This window comes from Rhea americana, unplaced genomic scaffold (genome assembly GCF_003343005.1).
Source record: "Rhea americana isolate MKP2758 unplaced genomic scaffold, rheAme1 scaffold_172, whole genome shotgun sequence".
Taxonomy (NCBI): domain Eukaryota; kingdom Metazoa; phylum Chordata; class Aves; order Rheiformes; family Rheidae; genus Rhea; species Rhea americana.
Genome location: NW_028185839.1, coordinates 548,239 through 572,225, shown reverse-complemented (window position 1 = coordinate 572,225; position 23,987 = coordinate 548,239). Strand labels below are relative to the sequence as shown.

General features: G+C 37.8%; 1 protein-coding gene across 1 annotated transcript in view; it reads right to left on the bottom strand.

The window, feature by feature from the left end:
- Positions 1-914: 914 nt before the first annotated feature.
- Positions 915-23,987, bottom strand: part of DUS2 (dihydrouridine synthase 2) — a 60,795-nt gene continuing 37,722 nt past the window's right edge. Inside the window, exons 15-16 of the transcript XR_014895341.1 lie at positions 1,438-1,569; positions 915-1,166 (exon numbers count right to left, since the gene is read on the bottom strand). The gene's annotated coding sequence lies outside the window, so the exon portion shown is untranslated. The remainder of the gene's footprint in view (positions 1,167-1,437; positions 1,570-23,987) is intronic.

Genomic DNA, 23,987 nt, shown 5'->3' with positions numbered 1-23,987 from the left:
CGCTCGCGCAGCGCCGCTACCGCCCGTCGCCGCAAAGGGCCGCCGGGACTTGTAGTCGGTTGGTCGGCGCGGCGGGGGCGGGCGCGAGCGCCCAATAGGACGGAGCCAGCTGAGCACAAAGGGGCGGGGCAGCGGCGCCGCGCGCGTCACGTGTCAGCTGCCTCGGAGCCGTTGCGCCGGGCGCGCGCCGGTGCCGCGGCCGTTGGGGGTCGCGGCGCTTTCTGGGCGCCCGGCGGGTCCGGGGGACGAGGGGAAGCCGGCGTGTGAGACTGCCCTGTTAGGCGCGAATAGGAATCGCAGACTTCCACCTGTGAGGAGATACAGGAGTAAAATCCTTCGGGGGAGGGGAGTAAAGGTTTTATATTAAAGTCTTAATAGATTGCATGCAAGCAAGTAGTATTTTGTTTTTATAGATTAAACTAGTATGGTGCCAGTTAATGACTAAAGTAATTAGGTAGGTTGGTATCAGCTGAGGAATATCACTTGGATAATAAATGCTGGCCAAAATATTTTAAACTGTTAGCTGTTTACTTTCCAGACTCCTTGGAAACAGAGGTGAAGCAACTGCAATGAGACTACTAAAAAAAATATTTTTTTGCAATGTACACCTATCAGCAAGGCAAACCAAGTAGTTATTAAGAAGAGCATAGGAATTTCAGAATGCTCTGCCCAATAATGCACCTTCTTGTGTAATTTTACCTCGTGCTCAGGTTGAAAGGAAAAGGGCAAAAGAAAATTCACAGCTTGTTCTCATAGCAGGAACACCTGTTCTCAGCAATGGGTAATATTATAGAAACTAATTGCAGAGACCTAATGTGTTTGGAACTTGCAGTGTAAGAAGTCCCACAGCACCGAATGAATCATGTGCTATGCAGATAGAAAAAGCAAGTTTTTTCTGCGCACAGAGTCTTTCATTGCCGTTTTTATTGTYATTACTTATTTGCTGTGTTTATTGCTATTTAGACAGATCCAAACAGGCACAGGACAATTCCTCACGTGTTTTTGTAGCTAGATTTTCTGTTTACAGCCCTGTGAATGAAAGTGAGGAAAGAAGGCCAGCAAGRAGATAAGTTGGCTACAGTGTAAAATTCTCAGTCCAGTGGGCTCTTCAGAGTCCAGTTAATTCCATCAATCCCTGTGCTCAGAAGATACATTGGTAATCTATGCTGAAGAAAGCAGGCATAAGTGAAAACTACTTTATACCTTCACGATTCTGAAGCATCATATTTAAAAAAGTGTTACTCTAGAACTTGGGGCAGGAGGAGTTTGTTCAAGTGAAAATAGGAAGCTGCTTCTAGTGCACTGAACACAGAGCTTTTATAGTTTGCTTAATATCGTAACACACCATCCTTTTTATTGTCATTTCCCACATGTGACTAGCTATTCCTTTACCTAAACTTACCGAGCAACTACAGGAACTGTTTTTGCAATACTTACATCAGCAGGTTGATGCTTTTSCTAGGGTAGCCAATTCCCTCCTCTCCTGAAGCAAGCCCAAATCTTTAAAATAAGCTCACATGCAGCTGGTGTCTTTTTGACTCTAAATCCAAGGTCATGTAGACAAACAAGCTGGAAAAGGATGTGTAATTGGATTAACCACGGTTAAAAAAAAACACCCCTCATGTATTCTTGAATGAAAACAAGCCTACGATGAACACTTCATTGTATTATGCTATATAGACTATGGCTCTTAGCAGCTGATTTTTGCCTGAAATCTTTCAGGCAATCTTTTATGTTTCCAAAGCAGAAATATTAGATTGGTCTTATTGTTAGATAATTGTTAGATCAAATTACAGCACATGGAGTAACCATAGCAGTTTCCTGTTCTGCTATACCAGTAGACTATTCATTATGTATGTCCCTGGAGAAAAATACAGGCTCATTCTGTCTGTAAGTGGGCACTGAAACACAAACAAGGATTTGATCCAGATCCTTTGGTAAGGTGCTCGCAGTGTATTTTCTAATCATTGTGCTGAATTAAAAATTTGTACATCGTTGTCTTGTTCCTTCCCCTTTTTGTAAGACAATTTTTTTTCTCCTCTGCTAGAGCCAGGTATTCATTTAGAAATCTATGATATACACAGGCCAATAGGAAGTGCTTTAAGTCCTACCTAAATTTCAACAGCTGTCAGTTAAAAGGGAAAAAGACTATATAGCCTAAGATAAAGCAATTGGTTATGTCATAGCCTTCTAGCTAACAACCTAAGAATTTATAGAATATGTAGAAGTTAAGGCAGAATTGTAAGCAGTTTACAGTAAACTTTATGATTTTTTTCTTTATTTCAAAATCAAATATATCCAACTGCCTTTGAGTCCAGAACTTCTGCTTCTTGTCAGTGATATCCTTTGCCTTCACCATGTTTTCATTTTATTGTCTCTGTCTTATTGCACCAAAATGGACATCCTTTCTGCATTTAAATTTGTAAGAGGAAAAGCACTTTCAAAGCCTTTCCAGAGAGCTAAAGAGTAATTGGGGCGTGACTGGGAGTGAGTTGGCAGAAGCCCTGAAAACACTGACGTGGGCTTACATCAATGTCCAGGGGCTTAGGTCAACCTCTGCGCTTGAAGTCCACCGCATGGATGGTTGCTTTGGCTTTCACTTGCTATTGAATGATGAAATAGTGGCAGCAACAGGGGCAACTTTATTTCACTGGTGTTTTTGTCGGGACAGGTGCTTTTATTTATTTATTTTATATAAATAGATGGTTGCTGTCCTTGCTGCTTTTAGGCTGTGTTATTACATCCAGCTGGGGATACACCTTGATCCGGTCAGGAGCTGGAGTTAGTGCATGTGCCTTGAGAAGGAAAGAACACTCTTCCTGTGGTATTTGAATCTTTTCCAAACTGGGGCTATTTTCTAGGCGTGTTGTGACGTTTGGTTCCAAAAACCTGAGGGCTAAGTTGTGCTGTGTTTTATTTTCCACACATCATCCTATGCTGGATAGCTAGGAATTCTGGATCTGCAGCCACATCCCAAATCTGTATTTGTTTTGGAGTAATAGGGCTTCCTCCCCCCTTCCTATGGGCAGCAAATCAAACCCAGCTGTGCAATTGTAGCCAGAATAGGCTTTGGAAGAAGCATGGTCAGGCATTCGTTCTGCATGATTCAATAAACCAAACAGCCCCAAATTAAGAATATAATGCACAAGGTTGTATTTGATATTCTTGATCTCGTTCCCTTTTGTGGTTGAGTCTGGACCTGTTTAGAAGCCACACACACCAGCGTGCCATAGAATGGACAGATGAGAAAGCACACAGAAAGACTCCTGGAATCAGCAGATAGTGTTCTTTGGCTGCCTCCATGGTTACACTTTTTACAGCTACTACTGAAAAAAGCGTAAGTGCAACAAGGGATTTTTTTAAAATAAGGAAACACAGCAAGCTGCATTCCTAAAGGATGTTTATGTTCCAATCTGAATATATGCAATGTCCTCAAACACATTTTAAGGTGACATACAAACCAATATCATAGCATTTATTTCTCATAGCTACCAAGGCAAATCCACTTTTTCAGTGTGCAGATTGATGTTAAGTAGGAGAAAGATACTGTTTCAGTATAGAATCTAATATTCTATGTTTAAGAAAGTTAAATTCAGCAGTCATATAGGAAAGGAGCTTGCATTCTGCATGCAAGGTCATAGGTTATTTATATTTAATATGTGACATCTGGCATTTTAAATAATTTCCTTGGCTAATTACCAGTGCCTGGGTGAAATGTGAAACTTTTGTCATCAGGGAATTAAAAAGAAAACAAAAACAAAAGTAGATTGCATAGGAAAGTTTTGTAGGAAACTTAGGGGAGTTGTCCTATTTCAGAAATTACAATACATAGTAACAAGATAAAGTAAAAAGGAGTGATTCGAGCAGACTTTGATAAATTCTAAGTTTTTAGAGAAAATTTGCAGTCATCCTTTTTAAGATCTTCTATACCATGACTGACATTTACAACACTCCTACCTAGATACTGCATTCAACATTTCATCAATGGGGCATTTGTAATAACAAGATTACAAAATAGAAAGAAAAGCTTGCCTACAAGGTGTGTTGATAAACACATACCCTACATAAAAACTTAATGAGGTCACAGAGTCACATTTAACCATTTTACAGTTTTCCCCAGGAAGTTCCCTTGCTCCCGTAAACTTACTGAAGTTGTATTAGTAGACATTACTATATTTTTCTTCAATGTATTTTTTACATTAAATAATTACTGCTTTACTTTATTGTTTGTTTAACATTCTTCCATGTAAAGCAGACATTACTTCACAAAGTTCTATGTACTTTATATTTCTATAGTTTTAAGGAGCATGTTGGAATTGTTTCATTTGGAGGTTACCATCACGAATACGTAAGAGACTAAAAGGTCTAGATATTTATCACTTCTTAACTGTGTGTCTGTTTCCACAGAACTTCTGTTCATAATATTTTGCTCTCAAATCATCATGTGAAAGCAAAATAAAATTATCAGCAGCATTATTACTGATAATAATATAAGGACACTCTAGGCACAGGTATTTGCTTCTGAAGTGGTTACCTTTTTAGATACCTCAGAGCCTTGGTTCTTACAAAGCCTAAAGTGGTTTATGAGTAAAATTAGATGACAACAGAGATTATTAAAGGATTTTGTTCTTTTTCAGGTTGTACACAATGATGTCTGTATAAGATCAATATTTGTGGGAACCTGAATGAGGCTTCCTAAAAACTCTTAGGCTTGATACAAAGACGAAGGCAGCAATTTAAGACTTATTTTTCCACAATTTAATTTTGCACTTGAGCCAGGAGTCAGTCCTCTTCTTAAGGTATAGGACTGGGACATAGAAAATACTGTTCCATGCTCTAATTTCTTGTAGTCTGTTTTTCAGACTTTCTTAAAGTGGCGTAGGTAAAGTCACGTAAAACACTGCCTTAGTTTCCCCCACCCATGAGGATAACACAGCTTCTGTTGTTTCTCTTTTTGCTTAGATTGCAAATGCGTCCGAGAAAGGACTCGAGCCTGGAATGGTTACTATGCACTCTGTTCCAAAAGTTGAGCAGCCTGGCTAGGTGACTTGGGCTAATGTTTTTCTTTGTGTTAGAAAAGAGAGAGCATCACACAAGTACTATAGCAAAATGGAACTGCAATATCTGATTGTCTAGCTATTACTATAGACACGTACAGCAGTTACTCTTACAGTCTGGTTCTGTTTTGTTCAAGTGTAATTATATGCTGTTTAAGATATGCCAGTTTTTCTGTATTACAGATACACATTTGATTTCCTTTGCTTTACTCAGACATAACCAGTTTCATGTGCTTAGAGGATTCTTTACATTATTGTATACTGTAACTTAGTAAATGATAAACAGCATTCACTTATCGGTAAATTAAAATTCTTTAGGTTTCTTTATCGGTAAATTAACTGTCTTGAAAGGTGGTAGGAGAACATTTTTTCCTCCATTACAACTTTTCACCACAATTCATAATAAGCAATGGGAGTAAAGCTATTACTAATGCATTTTTTTGATACGTATGTTGCTGTGTGAAGCCTGATGGGCTCACTCCGCAGGCTGTCAGCCATGCGCAAATCACTCCTTTGTCCTTGTCTCAGGTTAGACTAAGCCAACATAAAACAAAACGCTTTGCAGCAGCACGACCCTTTAAAGGCTCCCTGCTAGTTTGGACTTCTACCTTGTGTCTTCGTGGAACTGGATCCCTTTTGCAGTCATTAGATCACGTACACTTGACACCAAATGCTTACTCTGCACCTAAAGAGCTTTCTGACCCATCTTAATTTGGACATAACAGGTTTCAGCTGAGGCAACAGGTGTTGGACATGACTGCCATGTCCCAGCTGTGGCAGGTGCTTGTGTGTCTTTTTTTGCTGTACTCTATTTCAGTACAAAGTCAAACAGGCTGCCCAGGTGGTTTACATTTATTTTTTTTTCCTTTGCATTGGAAGAGGAGCAGCACTGATATAGTCAGCAGTAGTTTTCATTAACAGCTCTGCCCCTCAGCTTTGAGTTGATTAAGTTTCTGCCTCGCTTGCTCTCCAGATTGCATGCAAGAGGGTTGATTCTCCTTTGACAGAGCAAGAGCTGGAAGGTTTAACTATTTGATTTGGTTACAGAATCAATTCTCAGTAGAGTCAGTTATCTGGTACTATGCTGCTAGCTCTGGTACCTTTCTGCCCCAGCTTTCTCCCAGGAATAGAGTTAACTGGATCCTCTGGCTCCTTAYACATCAGATGGGATTGTTTGATAAAGGTACTACTGTGTATTAAAGATTTAAGAAAAGCAGAAAAGAACAAACAGAAAGAAACAACTGATAAAATACAGACTATCTTAGTACTGTTGCAAGCTGGAGAATGAGCTGCTCATTTAACAAAGAGATTCCAGTAAGTGTTGGCAGAATACTACTCAGTAAAGGTTGGTTCTTCTAAAATTAATTTGCTTTTGCAGTACTTGCAGATCCAATATATTTATTTCTCAGATATGTATAAAGATTGGTTTAGCTATTAGTTTATATCGACCAAAGCAAGTATGTTTCAGTGAATGCTCACATAAAACTATTTTTAACACATATTCAGACTAGAAATCTTATCCTGGGGATTCCTGTCACTTAGTAAACAAACACAAATCATATGATAAATATTTTTGCTTTCATTTTCAAAAAGGCCATAAGAGCCTGAAAGTGCAGTGAGGTCTCTGTGTGTATCAGAAATTATCTGTCTGCAAATACAAAATAAATCTAGTATCTTTTGTATTTGACCTAATGCATGCTCCTTCGGTGACCGTGGCCCAGTGGTCCCACATCTTAAGAAAGACTAGTATCAATAAGCCATGAAGAGGTAACTAATGGTAGGCTACAGAATAAATATTTTCAGATTAAGAAAACCAGCAAGAATTCAACATTATTACATCATTTGGGCAGTCTTATCTTCAATAATTCTACAAGGTTCTTACCAAGTTTAAACAAGTAAGTTACCTATACATAAGGAAAATTACATTTGTCTGATAGAATTTTATAAAACAATGACATTCACAATGAATCATGTTAAAATAAAGGATGCTTCAATTCTAAGGCATGATACAGACCTTTCAGTGGTCAAAATCATTGTATAATGCTCTTAAAATTGCTTGGGTCTGACTGACTGCAATTATGATTAGGAACAGAATATACTATATGTCTCTATCACTTAAAATGTTATCTAGTTTAAATTTTAAAGGAATCAAGACTCTATGAGTTACTGGTGCAAAACTGAACTCTATTAATTTTTTCTTCTGATTTGTTTTTTTTAATAAAGCATTTGCTGATACCAAGGTTCACAATCTGTTGATCAGAAAATTACAATTACAAAAATGAATCATTAAAAATTTGTTCAGCATGCAGGCTACTCTCTGTAATGCTGTAAATGACACCTAGTTACTGTCATTATAGTTCAAATCTAGAATGGTAGTAACAACTGGGAGACAGAGAATGTAAGAATGAAAACTGGTTGTCTCTATTGAAAGACCAAGTGATTGGTAATAAGGAGTTTAAGGTTAGTAATTGAAAGGCACTATACCAAAGTTAGAAGCTATTATGGGAGAATTAAGAGTGGGGGATTTAAAAAGGTATTTTTTTTTTAAAAACCCACATACTGTAGATAAACCATCCTGAAGAAGAGAGACCAAGTATATTTGACCAGTAGGGTCTAGAGCCCAAAAGCAGGAGACAAACAAATGGAATTTTAAAACATTTTAATATGAGGGAGCAAAAACACAGCAAAATCATGTTTTGTCCTTGAAAAAAAAAAAAAGAAGATTCTTATACAAAACCACTAGGAAGAAAAGGTTTGTGAAAGATGCTGGGTTGAAAAGAGTGAAGTACTTAGCACAGAAGCACAATTTAGGCAGCAACCTACAAAAGATCGTGTGCCCTACATTTTAAACTCCAGCGATCTTCACTCTGTAGTAGGAACTCTGAYGTTTGCCACAATGATACCAGATATGGAGATGTTTGGTTTATATTGATGCTTGCTGACTAAATGCCAAACTGTCAGTTGGGAAGAGGTTTTGGTCAGAACTGATTTGGTATGGCTTCACCCAATACCCTAAATCTGAACAGATGCCATACACTTCTGCGAACCATCTTCATGGCCTTATCACAGAAGGAAGGCTAAAAGAAATCTGAGTTTTAGCAATGACTGCTATGAATCTGGAGGAAAAAAAATGTAACCCTCTATGCCTTCTACCCTCTCCCCCTGCAAGATATAAAGAAGCTTGGCATGGCACAGAGTAAAGTGTTCTTTGATAAGGGCATAATGAAGTTTTAAAGATACAGTTCTTGATAAACAATACAATGGGAGAAAAATCAGGAAAAGAAAGAGAGTTTAAAATGACCATTTGAGAAAAAAGAAAAAAATCAAGAAAACAGGAAGAAAGATATTCCAACTGGGAATTCATCTAATTACAAGGGGAAAAAAGCTTGCAGATTATTGTTTTGCCTATTTTGTCTCCCTTTATTTTTATAGACTAAAAGCCAAGCAAAACATTATTAAAAAGAGGGATCATTTTTCCAGCTCAAATATCTCCTGCTGATGTGAGATCTAACTTTTATCCTATTGGAAACAAAGAAAGTGGGCAGACAGTAGAAATAAGGGTTTTAATGTAAAGTCAGAAAATTATGAATAAAGAGTCTAGAAGAGGAAGATGGTACAAGAGAAGAATAAGGTAGAGAGATCCTTGTGTTTAGGTGCCACAGCGTCCTGCACACAACCAAGGCAAATAAGCTAATGAAAAATAGAAGCCATATAGACAGACTCCATTTTGTCAGGATTGACATAGCAGGAATAGAGGGTACCAAAATGAAATCCAAGCTAGGAGAACAAGGGACATGTTTTCAAAAGATTACAGTAGTATGGCTGCTATCCTGTTACTGTAAATAGATGTTCATGGCATACCAGCTGGTGATAACAGATATCAAGATGATATCAGCCTATTTCTGATTTAAATAAAAACAGACATGTCTTTTTTCCAGTCTTGCTCAGTCTGCACCCAACTAGTCCAAAACATTTTTTGAATCATGTAAAAGAACAGTATTTTAATGAAGGCAAGAATCTTGAGGAATAATTTGTATTTTAGCAACAGTATGCATAGCAGCAGTATGCATTTGGCTGAGTTTCTCTTAGAACAGGAGCTTATGCACTAAAGCAGTTAAAAGGAAAATATTCTATAAATACAGTTGAAAACAGGAATTAATTAACCCATACAGTCACCAAAATGACAGGTTTCTAAACAAAARGATGGGAATAGGTTATTCTGGGAAAAGTCATTTTACTATTTATAAACTAACATATAAAATTATGAAATACAGAGAGGTGCCAGTACTTTCACAAACATTTCTTCATTAACTTACAATAAATCCTTCTGCTGAACTAACTGTACTCACAGACAAGAAAAGGCAAAGTCTCTGGAATCTGCTAGTTAGTTTTCCATTTGAATTAAAACATAAACATCTTCTCCAGTTTTGCTCAATTAAAGATAAGAAACAATCAATCAGCTATGAAGTGGTTTCTGCTGGGCAAGGATTCAGCAGGAAGCAGTCAGTAGGATTGTATGTAACCACAATCACTCTAATGCATGACTTTTTTAGCATGTAGTAGCATTAGGCTGTCCTGATGGTTTTGACATGCTTTTGCTCAGCAAAAAAATGCTGAACAGAGCAACAGCTGCCCTTCTTGGTGCGCTCCTACAGGCAGATTCTAATCCTCTGGGTTTATACAGTTGCTCAAGAAACAGATTAAAAGGAAAAGACCAGAGGCACCAAATGGGAAACTGCCTGAGCAATATCTTACCTATATTAAGAAATTTTACAGTAGCACCCTCCAAAAATGGTCTATATATGAAAGATCCTTATCACATAATACTGTTTCTTATTTATTATCACAAAGGGAGGGGTGTGTCTGCTATAGTATGACCATAAACTGTAAATGAGTCTTTTCTAGTCAAGACAGTACATGAAAGTTATCCGCCTAGCAGCTTCCAAAGTTGTAAACCCAGTTCAACTGGCTACCAGACTCTGACTGTGCTTGGTGCAAAACTATTGGTATGTAGCAGTGAATCAGACAAAAGATCAAACTAAAAATAGTTTCAAAGTTGATATTTATATACCTTCAGAATACTAAAAACAGTCTTACTGGATTTCTTGGGTTTCTTGTGATTGGAAATGCCCTAACAAATTAAACTGAGGTTTCTCTAAAATTGACAGTAAAAGTTTAAAATTAAGCTCCAATATGATTTGGAGTAGAAAGCAATTCTAAACCAAAAAATGATACTACTATAGTAAAACTTGAAAGAAATCCAATTTTGTTACTGCATAGAACCTCATATAGTGTACCTAAGCAATGTTAACTCTTTCCTATAGCAATCCTTTAGTAGGAAAATAAGTTTGATGAATCTTTCAATATGAATTTAACCTGGGATTACAAACTCTATTATAGTAAATCACCTCAAACATTTAATATTAATGTACAGTGTTCCCAGTGTCAGTAAATTTGTGAGATATCTAAAACTCTTCTGTTAACTAAATGTTAATATCATTTTACCATTTGACACTTCAAATTAGGAAATAATAGTTACGTGTGGTTTATATTTCCAGGAGAATCACAAATAGGAAAGACCCTAAAAGGAAAGGAATGGTTGCCAGTAAACTGTACAAGATCAAAGGTTAAGTAACTCTCAGAACATGAGGTTATGGGTCGAACTAGTTAAAGGGAAAATATCCCATAAATATAGTTGAGAAAATGAACTAATTAACCCATAAAAATAATCAGAATGACAAGTCTTTAAACAAAAGGGTAGGAATAATTTCTTTYGGGGAAATCGACTTCAGTATTTATAAAATGATCTGCCCAATTATAACTTGRTATTAAAAACTAAATTAAGATTAAGATTTTGTAGGATTTAGACTTTGTTGCACTTTATATTTCTCCATTTCCCAGTAGTGGTTGTCCTAAGAAATGCAAGGCTCAAATATTCAGTGTTCTTAAATAGAATCTATTATATTTTTTCTGCTTCAGTTTAGGATGTGGTTCTACAGTACCTTAAACCAACCTAATTCACAGTTGCCATGGTCTGGACCTCCACCCTACCCTTAGTGCTCTGATGTGAGCACTGTGCAGTAAGTCAGGTTAGGGATTTGAACCAGTTAAAAAACAGCTCTCCAAATACAGCATTTTTTTTGTCTCAGTCCCTGATTTGACTTATTATACCGTAGCATACAGCACAAAGAAGGGAGCACAGCTACCTCAGTTTAATCCAAGTTTGATATAAGTACTACAGAACCATCCTTAGGACCATCAGGTTGCCCAGAGAGCTTGTAGAGTCTTCTTCTCTGGAGATATTCAAAACCYTCCTTGGACACAATTCTGTCTAACATGCTCTAGGTGACCCTGCTTGAGCAGGGAGGTTGGACTAGATGATCTCCAGAGSTCTCTTCCAACCATTCCTCAACCATTCTGTGATCAGCTATCCAACCATCAGTGGCTAGCCATCTTCATATGAGCACCATAATTCACGGCCTCAGTAGTGACTTAAATTATAGTTTAGCTTCAGGTTACACTAATACAGCAGCTAGTAAATTACACAAATGAAATTTCACTAAATCTGGTATCTCTGACAAGGGAATGTTAACATCTTTCAGCTGGTAACTCACAAATCACCCAGCCTGACTTGTTAAAGACCATTAGAACTGAGAATAAARGTGTAGTGAGATAGCTGCACCAACATACACCAACACTTGCCTGCTACAGAAAGGAGGGTTTCTGTATGCTCCTTCCCTCATAACAACCCTCAGAGAGCTGGCCTATCTCACTAAACCAGAAGAAAATGGAAAATGTTTCACTTATTTTTGCTATGTTAATTTTCTGCCAGAGGCAGTACAAGGGGATTGGCGGAAACAGAATCACTCTCCTCTGGAAGCAGAAGTTTGTTGTCCTGCCCTCACTGCCTCTGAGACTAGGAGTGCATGTCCAGTTGCTGAAGAGATTACCTCTCACAGCCACCTATACAGCTGCAGGAGTGAGTGATCACTGCCTTTTCAGTTACAGTTGAAGTAAGCCACTTTAGTCTAAACAGTTTAAATAGCTTTAGGCTATTTAAGCAGGTCTTTCTTAACTCACTTTGAATGCATATCTACACTAGAAATCAGGAAGGAACCTGTATCTTGCTTAGTAACTTCATCACCTTAGTCGTTTTCACCAACAACCCACATGCCTACATCTCAGAGCCAGTCCCCTGAGATATCCTTTGTGTGTGCACCAGAGCTCTCTCCATATGCACCTAATTTGCAATGAAGCCTTGGCAGACCCGTGAAGGACAGGGCTTTGACTCTCTTGGTTCCTCTGTTGTTGCACTTTCTGCACGCCTTCTCCATAAAAATTGTGATTTGTACCAACTGAGCTTACCCATCTTAGAAAAGAAACATAGAGATAAGGCTGAATCTGCTACTGCAACTGGAATTTTTAGTTGCTTGTCTTGCTTCAAAGAGTAGAGTGATGGAAAAAAAAAGGAAAAGAAAAGAAAACTTTTAGAACACATGGTATCTGCAGGTTGGATCAAAGAACAATCTATGGATAATAAATGCAAGGCAGCAAATGCACAGTCACAATATTCTGACCTTCACACTTTGCAGGAAAACCCAGCACAAGCCAGACAGTACAGAAATCACTAGAATTGGTTCAGTTTGAATGAATGCCAGAATATACACTGATCTAAAGAAACAGAACCAGACCTGACACCACTTGCAGGACCTCTGTTACTGTTTTAAACACGTATCTTTATTGAGCCAGATAACAAGCCAAAGATTATATTAATTTAGCAATTAAAGAATAATTAACAAAAGAGGCAGCCCTTTGATCAGTACAGTCAGACAGATGGCCACAAATGTCAGCTGGATACTTTAAGTGTAGAGCTTTCTCCAACACTATTTTAATCAATTTGAATAAATAAAGGCATTTAGGCTACATGATAAAATATACCATCTCAAAACCCCTTTCCTTACCTTTTAAACCTAGTATCTGCAATTTAGTTATTAAGGTTATTAGGAGGAACAACAAGTTCTAGGAAATAAATTTAGTATGTACATCTGTTTGTACTTTGAGACTAGTAAGAATATGGTGTTAGGCAAYACCAGCTTAATGGTTTCTTCTTTCACTTTGTACCATTGGAGCATGCCACCTGCTCAGCTGTTTTGGCACAACCATTTGTGAGACCACCCTGAGAGCTGGATGAGGGAACTGACCCAGCTTAATTCCTTATTTTTGCAGGGGGTTTCTGCTGTTGTTTTTAAGGTCAGGTAAGTTCCCTGATCGGATTCACAGGATGGCCCCACAAAAAGCTGCGTCAGTGCAATTGTTGGGGGTGGTGTAGTGATTGGAATAAGCAATGCAGACCACGGATAAGTTAGTACTGCTGCCAAATGCTTTGTGTCATGAAACAAAAGCTCAAGAGCAGCATTAGTAACAGTGCATGCCCACAAGGGGCAATAGCTCAAGAGAAACACTTCATTGCTGTTGTTATCCACGTTCTTTACAAATGCTAGTAAAAAGGAACACTGAACAGGTTTTTAACCAGTTAATGAACTGATGGTATCTCAAGGATAAATGCTGTGATTACATTGCTGTAGAGTGACTTTAGAAGAAAACCTTTGATAAATCTGATCAATAGTGAAACTGGGAGAAAGCAAGTCTGAAAAGTAAATAACGAGGTTTATTGCAAGTGATAAAGATAGGGTAACTGAATTATTTGCTACAGGATTTACTCTTTTTAAGCTCGCTTAGTTTTAGAGTGACATTCTGCATTCAGCAAAGAGAAAGATAATCTCTTCAAAGGATCATTGTCAGAAATAAGCAATATGCAATAGTAAATCATCAGGAAAAATGTACTGAAGCTTAGGTGATCTTTCATGAACAAAATTTTTATTCTCTTCGAAAGAATCCTTAAAGCACTTAGCCAGCAATACATCGATTTATCTCCCTCCCCACAATTCACACCAGTAACTCTGAAAACAAACAGCCTATCCTCAAGGGATGACCGTTGTTCCAAGCTCTAGCCCTGATGAGTATTTTCTGGTCTCGGATATAAATAAGAGCCAGAAAAGGTTAAAAAWTGTGGGTATAGTTCAGATAAACATCTAAAAGTTTGGACATTCATCTGAACGCTTTCTGTCAGAAAAAAATGCGTGGCAAGTCTCGTGAGAAAAAAGGTTTATTTGTGATGTTGCTGAAATTTTTATTTCTGTTCTCAGCTGGAATATGATGAGAGCAGTCAACTTCTCACATGGTGTTTTGTCTTTTAAAGTTGGGGGGAAAAGTTCAGTTCTAAAAATAGAAGATAATGGCACGATTCTTATCCTATGTAAACTGACTTTGCCTCTTGTTACTGAAAGAGACAATAGAATGGTAAAGTAAAATTGGTGGAAACTGAAAAGCTGGGCAGTTCAGGATACTTAACCAGGACTTGTCATTATTTAAAAAGGCAAAGGGAATTTATTTTAAAATAATATGGCTTAAATTACAACTGAGTCACTAATTCTATAATCTTTCCTCAGACATGGCAAAACCGGCAGACAGCAACTAAAGAAAAATTGTTTTCATTTTACAAGTTAAAAAAAAAAAATTCCACATCAAAGACAATTTCTGAGTTTTAGTTACAGCGCCCTAACTCCAAAATGCTCTTCCTAATTAACCCGAACGATAACCCTGTCAACCACTAAGTTCCTATGGAACTGCCTTGAAATGAAGCTTGACTATTTACAGCTCATTGTAGGATAAGAGTCTTAGCTACAAACAAAATAAAATCGTCTAAAGTATATAAATTACTTCAAAAATAGATTTCCTTTCCAAAATGCCTTATAAATTTATCAGTCTTTCATTATAAGTGGGATTTAGTCTACAATATTATTAGTCTGCTACTGAAAATGTATCTTGAATTCTCAAGTTGTTTAGGCTTGTTAAGTATTTTTTTTACCAACAGCTTTACCTTTGCAATATATATAGTCACATGGACAGGCCATGGTGTGTGCACGCATAAGTTTTCATACTGCAGCTCCAACAGACTGCTTCTATCTCACCAAGGCCAGTTACAGAAACACCACATCACTTCTATAATAGCAAATCTCCCCTTTGACAGATGAGGTATTTATTGCTGGAACAAGCGGGTATGGTTTACACTTCCTCGGTCTAGCTGTAATGGCAAATCTTTAATAGAGTTCTAATAGCACAGACATCCAAGTCAACCACGTAATAAATACCTACAGGATGTAGTGTGACAAATACTTCTTTTGCCAGCAAAGCTGATTAACCCCCATGCCTCTGGCTGCTTGTTCCCTTCCTTTTTTTTCTCTTCCTCCCTCATCCCTCCAAAACAACTGTTTGTATGGTTAAGGGTGGGATGTGTGATGGTGAGGTTGTTTTTAATCTGTATCAATTCCTTAATCTGTTTTACCATAAAATCCCAGGAACAATTGTACTGCCACAACTGAGCTAGTGACATAGATCTGGGGAATGAACAGTTGGGGACTGAGGAGCACTGACACCAAAAGAGGTGTTCATCAAACTACAGCAGTCATCACTGTCTGAGCATAGAGATGTGTCTGCTGCTTTTCCAGGAAGGCAGTTAAAGGATAATTCTTGAAAAGTGGTTTAAGAGGCAGTTAACAATGGCAAAAAAACTTCTCCTTAAATAAAACTCTGATAAACTGAAACCATGAGGATTCCATTTAAACAGTCTGAGTAGAACTCAAGTGACCAGCTTGCAAATACATACTTTTGGCTTCTTGTTTGCAAATCATGTTTATTAAATGTGCAAAACTGGGCTTCTTTACACAGGGCTTGTGTAAAGTTCTTATAAAAATTCAGATCTTCTTTTAAAAAGGTAAAAATTTTCCATGATAGGTATTCAGAACTCCTAGTGAAATCAGTTAGACTTCTGCCTCTGTGCACACCACATGATGTTGCCTTTTTCTTCCAAAAAGGAACATCCACCTATAATTCAGATGTGTTATGAAGGTTATGGAGACCAAGGAGTCATCTACTTAAAAAGGTTCACACGTAGTTGAGATCACATTACAATAAACTCATTCTGCTTAGTCTTCAAGGGGGTCTCCTCCCTCCCACCCCAGATACTGCTGCAGTTGCATAATGGTTTTGTATGAACAAACTTGTAGTCCTCACTCTTACAGTTTATTTAATTAAAAATTAAAATATGCAGACTACTTTATAACCACACATAAATTTACAAACTTCCAAGATCCAGAATGCTTGCCTATCCCCAAACCAGATTACACAATACAAGCATTTGTAGGAAAAAAWTAATAGACAGATTTTTAAAGGCTCTATTAACACTCAGGAAAGAACTGTAAAGCAGCTGCTCACTCTCTACTTTTATGAATRCTAGGCTAAGTTATTACTTCATATAATATAGTACTTATATTGGTCTAAGGTAGGAGGTAATCCCTAACTCTCAGTCTGGTTACAGGTCACATTTGCCTCCTCAGTGATAACTGCCAGAGCCTGGTATATTTTCTGAAAGGCAGTGGGACTCTGGAGTGAATACCTTTCATGTACTAAACAATCTATATGCAGTCAGAGAGATTCCAAAGAATATGCTTTTGTTTCAGGAAACAGAGAAGCATTTTTGTTTTATTCCTCCCTCCCAAATCTTTCCCTTTAGAAATGACTCCTGGCAATCCTTTGTGTTTGGGTTTTTCTATTCTATAGACAAAAGTATGGAGCCAGAAGTCACATGAAAACTAAAATGCATAAATCCTTTTAGAGGAACTTCTATTTAGCAAGACTTATTTAGATGTGGTAGGAACACAGAGACTGCAGCCAACTGTAGCTTTTTTTGCCAAACTGCCTTAGAGGTTAGAGTGAATAAYGTCAAAAAGTTTATAAGCTTTCCCAGATATGTTTTATGCTCCACAGATAGCAATGTTTAATTTGTCTGCTACCTATCTCAGCAGCTCTAAGGACTTGGATTCATTAGGAAGACATGTTGGAGAAGTTGTCATCACTTCCTTTAGTCTGGGAAATAATAGATCCTCAGGAGGAGGATCGAAGAGGATTGAAGAGAGGTTAGTGTAGATTGCGAAATAAGTTTTCTTTCAATTTTCTTCCCCTGAACCTTTGCCTTCTCTCTACATTTTTCCATCCCTCATGCTTTTTGGGACAAGTCCAGTGTGGAGGAGCTCTCTGCAAACCTTGGCTTCACTCACAGCCAAGTAAATCAAAAGATCAATTCATTTTTCTGTCTAGAGCAATCAGAACTTAAAGCTTATTGTTCAGAAATAATATCAGCCATAAATTGAATATTTCTTTGGCATCTTCTTTTTGGAAAGGAGAACTGATATCACAAGTCATCTTCATAATGGAACTTCTGTCCTTCTTGCTTTGAAGTGAGAGGGAGCAGAGAAGGAGCATTAATGAACCTCAGGACATAGTCAGATGTTTGTAGCTGATCTGTATTAAGAGGTGAACTCCTTCGTATGGCCTAGAGTTGCCAGATCCCCTCAGATGGGCCAGTCTGACAGTACATGGAGCCACTCCCTAACCTGGTTCTGTCAAAATAATCTGCTTTCTGTGGCAAGTGATCAGACAACCATAGGAAAGGGATGAAAGAAAAGTATTTCTTTTTGTTGGCTCCTGTTACTCTAGAGACTGGACAAGGTTTTCACTGACAGTTGGTTACCATGGCTATTTTAGTACCCTGAAACAAAATGAATGAATACCATGATTTAGCTAAAGAAAAAAGGAGTAAAATTTCACAAGGAGTCCTTATGAATACGGGATAGGCAACTGTATGGCAGATTCTTTAAACAGAGAAACTGATGATCATTTGGAAAAAGTCTTTACATTTTAATGATCTGTAAAGTTAAGCCTCTGGCAGAAATATTTTAAAATAAYCTTTTACAATTAAAAACAGTTAAATCAGAAACTGCTGCAAGATTAAATATATTTGATCTTTGTCCATGTGTTGAGTTGCCATAACTTTAGTTTGTTGCACACTATCCTCCCCAAAAATAGTAAATCTAGTTATCTTATGTGTATACCGAATAGGCTAAGCATCTGAGTTAWATAGTCAAGAAACAACTGCGTGCCTAAATGCTAGGAAAAACAATTCACGTTGTACAGGAATGTTATTTGTCTGTTAGCCAGGCAAGTATCTACTGAGCTTCAGCTCACTTGTAGTTGCCAATATCTATTCTTTAAATACTTGGAGCTGCCACTTCTGTACTGAAAAATAAATCTATTTTCATCTCATTTAAGAGTAAGATACTGTCCAAAGCATCTGGTAATGTGAGCTGTGGGGCCTTGGATAGCCCCCAGGAACTGTTCATCCTGCACACAGCTTGGTTCAAAGTCATCTAAGATGAGGAGTGCAGTTTCAGGACCATTTCTTCCAGTGGCAGCAGCCTTTGACCCCCAAGAATCAAAAAATCCCCCCTCCCCAAACACCATGTTTTACTGTGTTAATTTTAACCTGCATCGGTTCCTCAGTCTAGTTAGCCAAACAGTTGTACACATAGCTGCACACGAAGAACTGAGAGGGTGATGCAGGGTGAGGAAGAGATGTCAGGGTTACCTGTCCCAAATCGACTCCATAACATACAYTTGTAAAACAATGACTGCATTATATCTGAATCATACGCAGAGGAATTCAGCCTACAGAGGTACTAATCCGAACCTTTTCCACGAGACTAAATTCCCTAAACAACATTTGCAAATGTGCTGTGGATTCAGTAATTATTTCAAAATATTATTCMTTTTCAAGATGCAATAGGTGGAGAACAAAAGAGAAAAAAACGACGTGTTTATTTTGGATCCTATACTTAAAACTGAATTGTTTATCAGCTCCCACGACCCCTATTGTGGACAAGCAAGACGCAATAAACGTCTAACATTTAAATGACAGTATTTCCTAAAATCACAATCTACCCTCAGACACAGAGATTTCCATCATAAATTCGGATTGCTGTTATGTGTATCAAAATGGATGGCTACTCTGTCAGCATTACAGCTATTTTACAGTCAAATCCTTACAGCTATTTTACAGTCAAATAATGCAGATACCTTCCCGACAATTTTTTCCCATTGTGATTGAGAATGTATGTACACTACAGGCATTTTTAGAAGTTCAGCTCATGCAGGTATAGCCAGTGTGGCTTTAAAGCAGCTACATTAGTTATTGCTAGCAGAACGCTTGCAACACAGATTTCCTTGCAGGGGTGCACGACGTCCTATAAAATTGAATAAATACTCGAGCAGTTTAACCAGCTCTGAGATCTGTTTTGGCCTGGGAGTTCTGCTAGTAGCCAGTCATTTTAACTGGTATTTTAACAATACAACTTCAATTACATAGAAACAACATTTGTCCTAGCTGCTCTAAGAAATCACAGAACTTGCATAGCAAACGGTTTCCCAGTGAACAGTGGTCTTTATTCTAGAACACTGTYTCCAGGATTCTCAACAGTTGTAGAGATAACTTGATGCAGAATTACAACTCTTATTTTACTAATATGAACCCTGCATATAAACAAGACCTACAAATGCAAACATTAGGTGTGAAGAGATATTTCTGTAGGCTTGAAGCTGGTGAGGCTGTGGCTGTATTGACCTTTCCTAGGTGATGAACGTTGGCTTCATCAGTCCATGTTTTCCCTCTTTACACACTCTCCATTCCCGCATAACCATTCTTGCTTAGGTGCCACGCTCACTATTGTGCCACCAGTTACTTGTGTAGCCCAGAGTGAATCAGATCAGGCAAAGGATTCTTCTGAAAAATAAGAATGACCACAACCAAGCAGCTACACTGGCACAGTGGAAGAGGTAATGCACAATGGAGACTGCACCAAGAAGCAGGAGGCARTAACAGCATAAGCCAAATTGATTTGAACCACAGCCTATTAGTGAGCCTTGACAATATACTACATGTCTATGCTACCAAAGGAACTGGAACTGTAAAGAGATGGAACTATTGATGAGTTTCAGGAAGTTAATGAAAGTGCTCAGAATAGATGCCAATAGATGCTATACCTCTATCCATTTTTGTTTAAGAAAAAAATTGTTGACATGTTTATTTGAATTAAATGATACATTGGTTTAGTTGGCAGCTCTAAGAAGTGTGTGTTACTTGTTTCGTGAATAATTAGTCTCAAGTATATACTGAGACTATATTGAGCATAGGCAATGTCATTCTAGTACATCTATGAGAATCAAGGACAGATGGCATCTTCCTTAGTTGGTCGTCATTCAAAACCCCTTTTTGACATCCTTTGATTCATCTCCATTTCAGCAGAAGCATAATATGTTTCACAAACAATCCCATGCAGTCCCCAGGAAGTACTGAATACCAGTTCCTTCCTTTAAAGTACAGAATTTTAAAATTTCAAGCAGAAGATGGCTTGAGGCAATATTCCAAACCTAAATAGTTTCTAAGTTTGTGAGAACTTAGATCCAAAATACATTACTTTAATCCATCTAATTTATCCAGTATTTCATACTTTATATTTAATGCACTCTAAAGCTTTACAATCAGTTAGAAAAAACTTGAAACAATGCTTATCTCCATTTTAAATAACCTKTTGTTAGGAATCAAATATAAGAAACTGTCACTGTTTCCCATACGTGAAGCAGGTGATCCTAACTGGAAGATATTGTACATCAAGGAGTTAAGTGATCCACACATAACAGTCAACTTGAATAGACACAGGTCTGTGCTGTGCTGCCTGTGYAGCTCATTCTTGAAGCTGCACCAACCCCTTGGCTGCAGGATAAACTTAACTAGATAACTATACTGGGGGAGCCTGCAGACAGTTCCCACTTGGTACTGGTGACTTTATCACCTGCGTGTCCTTATCTTTAAGTGAAGCAGCAAGTTCTCATATGAGCATCCACTTGTCTGACATTAGAAATGATAAATAGAATTGTTTTCTTCTAAGAAATCCTGTAAGAGCGCTAAAGACCAAAGTGCTGGTGAACCTCTCCACAAACAGGATGTGCACTGATCATCAGTGTAGGTGCTCAGGGAGATGGTAAATAATCTTACCTTATGACATTGGTTTCATGTAACCCCATTTCTGGATCCCTGACTATTACAACTTCTTACTAGTTCTCACAACAATACRTTCTTTAAGCTGCTATATGTAAAATTTGTCTTTCTCCCGTGTCATGATTATGACTTGAGTCCACTCTTTGAGTCTCTCCTCCTCCTTTGCCATATCCATCTTGTGTCACAGGGAGCACAAAATGTTGTAGATGTACTCCAGCTTCTCCTCTGCTCTTGTGAAAAATGGTTCAGTCAACTTTGTGTTCCTCCCCATCTCCCCAGCCTTTGCATATTGTGAATCCTGCTGCTCTAGCTTTCATGTTTGTTCTCTTAATAAATTCTTCATAGCGGTTGCTCCATATACCCTTAACACTACTTATGTTGGGTGTTGCTATAAAATAGATAAAACTATTTCACACACACCTGAACTTCATCTCACAGTAGAAACAAACCCTGTGCATAATTGCTAATGTTTTTAAGTCATAAAAATAATGCCAGAGTCTATTTTTAGACACTGATATTAAGTTTCACTCATTCTCGATAATCTATATTTTCCTTCTGTGGAGTATTGTTTTGTTTATAGTTTAGAAACTGTGTGTTAGATCTCATATGATGACCTTTAAAATAAACCAAGCTGAACATCTTGATATCCACAATGGCGTGGGAGTCTAAAGATGTGGTTGAAGATACTTGTTTGTTAGGAGGAAACTAATGACAGATCATGCCACTTCCTCACTCATCAAGGAAGATCCTCTTGGTGCTAGTTTTATGTAAAACTACAAGAGTTTACGAATGTACTGTGGGTGTAATTGTAATATATACACAAGTTGTTGACAGAATACTGTACTGTGTATTGTTCATTAATGGACTATTCTATACAAATTAACAGAATAAATTTGGTAGCTTTTACCTGATATGTAAGGGTTATGAATTTGACCACAAAATACTATGCAGTCATTAGATAGGATGTATAAATAGACATATGTTAGACATTTCCCAGTTCCATTTCTAGAATCACAAGGAAGTGTATCAGACAACTACACATCCAGTTAGTTTGTATCTTCTCATCTCACTAATGACTGTGCTAAGTTGCATAAAAAAGACAAAGAATGAAAATGCTTAAATTCTTTGGGGAGATCAGCAACATAATAGAGCGCAATAGCATAAACACCACAGAAGCCCATATTGCTGACCCCGAGTCCTGAACTGAAGATACTGTACTTGAAAGGACTAAAAAACACTCTTAATTGTTCATTTTTTACCACTGATGTTTCTGCTGAGGTTGTCAACAGGATGTTTCGTGCTAAGAACTGGCCTGTAACCAGCACTTCATTCTGCTTTAGTTAAAATATCCTTAACTCTGCMATGTATTATCATGACTGCAGGTGTTAGAGCAAAAGGCTCCCATTTTTTCATTCTCATGGTTTTCCATTCTCATAATTCATCTGAGGTATTCTTGCTACCTTGTTGTTATAGCCARTCTTTACATATCAGTCAAGATCTTCAGATCTTGACTAACATTTTGTGACAGGTTTTGTTGGGACCAACAAAGGAGGTGGCCACCCTCAGCTCTGTCCTTCTGTTAGATACCTCTACTGAAGGGAGAAGTGCTTGCTTTTAAGCACCTCAGTTATAGCATGATGCAGTAATATAACAAAAACAGCACTGACACYAGTGGAATGCTACAGACTGTACACTACAGAAGTCAAGGAAGAAATATTTATGCTATTTATTGATCCCTATTATGGAAGCAGTCATTACCAAGAAAAGATAGGGAAACAACAGAAAGCTGTACCTACTCTGTTTTATCCCCTTCTTGAATGGAAGTCAACATGTGCACAATACTGTTCTGGTAACTCAGGCATGAGAGTTCAATACAACATACATCACCTAGAGACACAAGAAAGCCTTGAGGTTTAGGGAATAACAAGACAACTATTAATTTATGTTCAGATATAAGGATTGTTCAGCTTGACATGCCTGCTCTGAATACTGAGGTACAGCAAAAGGATGGTATTTACAAAAGCTAACTTTAGCTTTAGCTTTTATAAAAGATCATTGTACTGATCTTCTCTAAGGCTCCCTCTACTTCTACTAAGGCTACTTCTCTAAGGATCCCTCAAGAAAGCAACTCAGAGCAGAAACTGCTCTGAAATACCCCCTGAAGACCCTCTTTTCCCAACCCTACACTGACCAGAGGGAAAAGTAGCCTCAATAAACTAAGATAAACCTTTTTCAATATCCCAAAGTCTGTTTAAAAGGTACAGAAGATTTCTCCTCTAACTGCTGAGCTGTATTCAATCAAAATCAGACAAGTTACAGTTATAAAAAAGCCAATTAAACTTCTTAAACGTAAGGTGGAATATAGTTAYAAACTATCTGTGAATCTGTTCGGAAGAGGATCTCTGAACTGTGAAAAATGGAGTATGATTGCTTACTAAAGTGCATAGGAGGGACATCCCTCCTRTTTTTTTAAACATACTTTTATCATAGGCTTGACTGGGAAAACATATCACAGAGAGGAGTAACATTCTGTAACATTCAAACATGTTACAGAAAATAGATTGCAACTAGTAGTAATAAACTACAGACCTAGGTGCACGTTCTGGCCTTGGAACAGAAGCATTTTCCACTGGCCTCAGGTATCTAGTTTGCAAGAATATAATTAGGGAATTAGCATGTCCTAAAACAAGAAAGCTACTAAGTTACCTCTCTCATCTCACCAGAGAGGAAGATTTCATGGCTTGAGGATCAGATTTGGCTCCCATAATACCTGTGAAATTTATTAAGGAGAATGTTCACTTTTTGTACATACATTCATACAGAAACATCACTATTGTTTGTCTTGTTGGGCCTAATCAGATGTCAGCATGTGGGGTTCTAAAGCACAGGGGAAGTGAGAAGTGTGTGAATCGTGTGGGCGG